The 5,707-nt window shown below is 40.4% G+C and overlaps 1 non-coding gene across 1 annotated transcript; it reads left to right on the top strand.

Moving 5' to 3' along the window:
* Positions 1-735: 735 nt before the first annotated feature.
* Positions 736-844, top strand: LOC113461629 (small nucleolar RNA R71). Its single transcript, XR_003383919.3, has one exon. It is a non-coding gene; the product is annotated as a small nucleolar RNA R71 (small nucleolar RNA).
* The last annotated feature ends 4,863 nt before the right edge of the window (positions 845-5,707 follow it).

Genomic DNA, 5,707 nt, shown 5'->3' with positions numbered 1-5,707 from the left:
ACCCTTCTCTTGGGTACTTAGGACGGTAGTCAACATTGACAATTGGTTCCTTATGTCTTCAAAATTTCGAGTATTTTGAACATTGATATTAGCTTGACCTTGTAGAAAAGTTTGTATAGATTGTAAGGTATCCTCGATATTCGCCTTTTGGGAGGGTAGTGATGCGAAAGTAGGATGTGCAGGTGGAGGAGCTGAATGGTGTGACTATTGAGGATGATCATTTCTCCACCTAAAATTTGGATGATTCTTCCAACCAGGGTTATATGTATTCGAGTATGGATCGTTATAAGACTTTTGGTAGGAGTTCATAGCATTTTCTTGATCGTGCAAGACTTCTTTGAATGCCGGTATGGTGGGGCAATCTGTAGTGGTATGACCCGACATATCGCAGATACCACAACTCTCGTTTCTAAGCTCTATAGTCTTGACAGGCTCAACTTTCCTAAGCTCAATTTCTTCTACTTTCCTAGTGAGGGCTGCCATTTTAGCATGAAGATCATCCTCAGTTCTGAGATTGTAAAGGCCTCCTTGTATAGAGCTAGTAGGCTTAGGTAAAGACTTATTGTTTCTATCCCCGTTATCCCAAAGTTGGGCAGTCTCAGCAAGGGAATCCAAATACTCCCATGCCTCATTAAGTTGTTTTTCTAAGAATCTACCATTGCACATGGTCTCTACAAACTGTTTCAACTGTGGAGATAGACCTTCATAAAAGAAGCTAATAGTCTCCAAGTTTCAAATTCGTGATGAGGGCATGAGAGAAGAAGGTCTTTAAATCTTTCCCAACATTCATAAAATGTTTCATTATCTTTTTGTTGGAAATTGCTGATATGTCTTTTCAAAAAGTTGGTCCTTTGTGTGGAAAAGAACTTCTTTAAAAATTCTCTCTGCATATCTTGCCAAGTTCTTATTGATCTAGGTCGCAAAGAGTTTAGCCATGTTTTAGCCTTATCCTTTAGAGAGAAAGGAAACAATGTCAGCTTGAGGACATCCTCGGTGATGTTCGGCACTCTAAATGTAATGCTCAATTCTTCAAAATCCTTTAAATAAAGATACGGACTTTCGGACTCTAACACGTGAAACTTAGGCAGCAATTGAATTACCCCTGGTTTGATGTCAAAATGTCCTACATTATCAGGAAAAATTATGCATGAAGGCTGACTAGTCCTAACCGGTTGTAGGTATTGTCTTAGAATCATAACATGGGGTTCTCGTTCTCGATTGTGGTGACTCCCCGCATCTTCATTTAAATCATCCATCTCACAAGGTGTGAGATACTGCGAAGGAATTTCAGGGATGTGTCCTAAGGGATGATTTAAGGTTGTACGACTTAATCGACCGGTGTCGTCCCTATTCCACTTTAGCATGCAAAATTTTTCTCTCTTTTTTTTTTTAAAAAAAATATAAGTACCACCTATAGATACCCTAATACGAAAATCTATTCACAATCAAACATGCAACAAAACATTACACCTCAATTCCTAATATTTTTCTTAAATTCTAGACAGCTCCTAACTGGTTTGAAGAGGACACCTAAGCCTCCAATCCGGTCTAATAACCTAGTCGACCAGGTAAGCTCCTAGGTAAGTGGAGGGATCACGATGCGTTTAGCAAGGGTCCCACTTAAAACCCACTTTCCTCGAATAGAGACTGTCTCCCTTAGAGGGACAAAGCTTGCCTAGACATCGACTGGGCCATAGAGCGAAATTGGTGCAACTTTTGGTGGTCTTCGTCCTATTGAGCTCGAATATCCTTAGGGGCCAACGTCTAGTTGATTTTAGTTAAGCTTAGGATATTTATGCACTGGGGTGATTTTTGGGCTAAGGACGAGTGATGAAATCCCGATCTTATCTTTTTTAATGGGTTCAGCCCTTAGAATATTTTATGCTGATGCCTTATACTATATGCAGCAATCAAGAGATTTTTTCTTTAATGTTTTATGACATGACATAAAATTTCATTGAATAGTTGATCAAGCAAATTATTTATTTTTTTTTTAAATTTTATGAGTTGAAGTTTGAAATTTGAATTCTGAATTTTGAAATTTAAAATTTGAAATTTTAGGTTTTTCCTCTTTTTTTTAATTTTTGAATAATCACCCTTGATCTTTTCTTAAAGTTTTTTTTCCTTTTTTTTCAATTTTTAATTAGCAACAAGGGTAAATGAGATATAATAACAATAAAATTATGATTCTAAAAATTTAAACACAAAAAATTCAAAACAGAAATCAGCAAGGTTTTATATTAATCTAATGGTCTTAAAAGTCTTAATCAGCAAGGTTTTATATTATCGATCAATATGTCTTGCACTAGCTGACCAAATTTGAGTCCAATCAGACGGCTAATTTCTATGATATCAGAGTTTGATGCAAACTATGCAGGGAAATAAAAATAGTAGTAAAGATTTATTTTTTTTTTCAAAAAAAAATACTAACTACTAAGGTAAAAATTAAATCTAAAATTATACTAATAACTCAGCCGTTCCCCGGCAACGGCGCCAAAAACTTGATGCAAAAATAAAACTGCTCTCCCAATTGCAGGAGAATCGCACAAGTAGTATAACTCGATAGTCCGAGGTCGATTCCTCAGAAAACGATCTATGGATTATTAGCGTAATTTCAGATTTAATTAATTCAATAAACTTGTGGATTTAGATGATGTTTTGCAAATAGAAAATAAATGAGTCAATAGAGAATCGAAGTTAGGATAGATTAAGATGGTGTAGGGATCCAGAATCTCCTTTGATAATATCAAATTCATGCGATAAATTCTATGATTCTTTTGTTTTCTTTAAGAATTATAAGCAGATAAAATTTAATTATGGAGTATGTTCTTGATAACATGAATTCTTTTTTTAAGCATTCAACGTGCCTTATAATGTCGACGATGAATCAAATAATCGAGGAAGACATGTATCAATAAGCATAAATCATAAAAGAATTTTCAACATATAAGAATCATGACATAATCAAAAGATAAATCATTTAAAGCAAAGGATTAGAATTTACATCATGAGCTTGGTACACCAAATGATCTCCCTTCACCCATCACCTAGGATATCAGCCCTCCATCAAAGAAATAAGCCTCCTCATGTTTTTTTTTGGAAACAGGGAATGCCCTGTTTCTTCTTTTTTTTTTTCTTTCTTTCTTTGAATGGCTGCTGGTTCCTCTGCTTTCTTCCAATGAGCCCCTGCCCCGAATGAGCCTCCCCTTCCTCTCCTTTATACTCAACTCTCTCCCCCCTCTGTTTATTCTTGGAAAGCCAAACAAATCAAACGAAAATCTGAATCAAATTTGCTGTGATTCGGATGGGATTTCGTTGGAAGGCTGGAAATCCGCTGCTGTGAATGTGTGGGAGGTTCAGTCGAATGCTAGAATCTGGGATGCGGGAGGAGCGGACGGCCAGAAAGAAGTCGGGCGGCGAATCCGGAAGCAAGGGAGCTGATCACGGCCTGCTGGGTGGTCGCCGAGATGCTCATGAATGGCTGGAACGGAGGAAGAAGCGGCCGCTGATCTCGGTTTGCTGGATGGCTGCAGGCGGGATCAGTGGGATGGGCGTGGGAGAAGAGCGGGATGCTTGGGGCTTCACGGGTGGCTCGCAGGAGGATAGGCTGCACACGGACGCTGTGAAGGAGGAGGGCGCTGATCACGGCTGGGGTGATGGAGAAATGAAGCCGCGGACACTGTGGAGGAGGCGGGCAGCGTGGGAGGATTGGGCGCGGAAGGATGAGGAGCTGAGCTGGGATTGGCTTGGACCGTGGATGAGGCGGGCAGACGCGTGGGAGGACGGGATGATCACGGGAGAGGTGAATGCTGGTGGAGTTGCGCGGACGGGATGAGTTGGACACGGACGCTGGCTCACGGATGAATCACGGACGGATGTGTGGGATGGTGGGCATGCTACTATGAACCGCACAGACCGTTGGATCCTCTCGGATAATGAATCTAGCTCTTCTGGTTGCTGTTCCATTAGACTGAACTTGGTCTGCTAATGCTCCTTCTGGTATGCAAATGGGGTTGACCCTATGCGCTCAGCTGTTGGCCTGCGGTGATGCATCTTTATAGACCCACTACGCATTTAAACTCTGGTCTGTGCCAAATAAAAATATGAAATTAATGCAGCACTTTTATCATTATTTGTTAGCAATAATATTAATTTAAGCTGTGTGTAGATCGTACTTTTGTGCTCTCATCAAATATCCTTCTACCTCATGCTTAAATTCTGTGATTTCAAGTATGAAGTCTATTGTTGCCCAAGGTGACAAGCCAAGAGGGGGGGGGGTGAATTGGTTTTTCTTAATTTTCGATTCCTTAATTATGTTAATTGATAAGTGAGTGATTTTGTTAATATACATTAAGTGCAAATAGTAAAGTTAGAACAATACACAATACAAACAACAAGAAGTATAGTGGTTTGGTGCTCTCCTATGTACCTACGTCCACTCCCCAAGCGACCCCTTGAAAATTCACTATAATTCCGCGGATTACAGTTGGATTGTTTTCCGGGCTCACAATCCAAAAACCTTTACACTTGGTTTTCCGGAATCACCAAAAACCTATGTTGGTTTTACGGGCTCACCAACAAACCTTCACCGTTGGTTTTACGGGTTCACCAACAAACCTACACCATTAGTTTTACGGGCTCACCAACAAACCTTACAAGATTGTTAAGAAGAAGAAGAAGGTTGAAACTTCTTGATGAGCAGATATAACAATTATAGGCTACAAAGAAGAGTTAGAATATAGTTATCGCTTTGATATGGCTCTTCTCTTCTTCATCAAGGAATGCTTCACTCTTCAAGAATTGGTGGAGCTCTTAATGCCTCTTTTGATCTGCTCAACCATTTTCTTTTGACTCTTGAATGAAGCATCTTGATGAAGAATACTAGGGCTTTGTCTTTCTTAAGTGAACTTTGATTTTCATGCAAAAAGATAACTTGTTCTGGTGAATAGTGTCATTATAAATACTTTTCCATATGTTTAGATTACTCCCCATTGGTTAGATTTGAAAAACTATCCATTACTAGCCGTTGGGAGGTCAAAATGTACTTCTGCAGAACTAGCCATTATGCTTCTGCCCGTACTGGGGTCGATCCAAACTTTCCTAGAGTCGACTCAAACCACTGTTCATCATACTTGGGGTCGACTCAACTTCCACTGGGGTCGACCCAACTTTTACTGGGGTCGACTCCTGCTACAGCGAGGTCGACCCTCTCAGGAATCACAGAACCTTGTATTTCAGCTGTTTTTCACTGGGGTTGACTCAACTCTTTTTGGGGTCGACTCAAGCTACAGTGGGGTCGACTCAAGTTCCATTGGGGTCGACCCTCTCAGGAATTCCAGAGACACAGTTTTGAACGACATAGCCTTGGGGTCGACTCATGTTCAGTTGGAGTCGACTCCATTGGGGTCGACTCAAGCATTCTTGGGGTCGGCTCCATCTGGGGTCGGCTCAAGAAAAGTTGGGGTCGGCCCTCTCAGTAAATTACAAAGACTTGTTTTCTTGAGGCTTGAAGTTGGGGTCGACTCAAGCATACTTGGGGTCGACTCCATTACTGTTCATCTGTACCATTTTCGCAGAGGTGTGCCTTATGGTTCCATTATGTGCCATGGTCGACTCCACCTATGTTGGGGTCGACTCATTCCACACTTTGCTGCATCTTAAGGTTAGACTCATCCATACAATCAATGAAATATATTTCAAGCAATTT

This window comes from Phoenix dactylifera, chromosome 14 (genome assembly GCF_051530095.1).
Source record: "Phoenix dactylifera cultivar Ajwa chromosome 14, Ajwa_hap1_PhDact_Kaust_v1.1, whole genome shotgun sequence".
NCBI classification, from domain to species: domain Eukaryota; kingdom Viridiplantae; phylum Streptophyta; class Magnoliopsida; order Arecales; family Arecaceae; genus Phoenix; species Phoenix dactylifera.
Note: the sequence above shows the minus strand (reverse complement) of the source record. Positions and strands in the feature narration are given on the sequence as shown.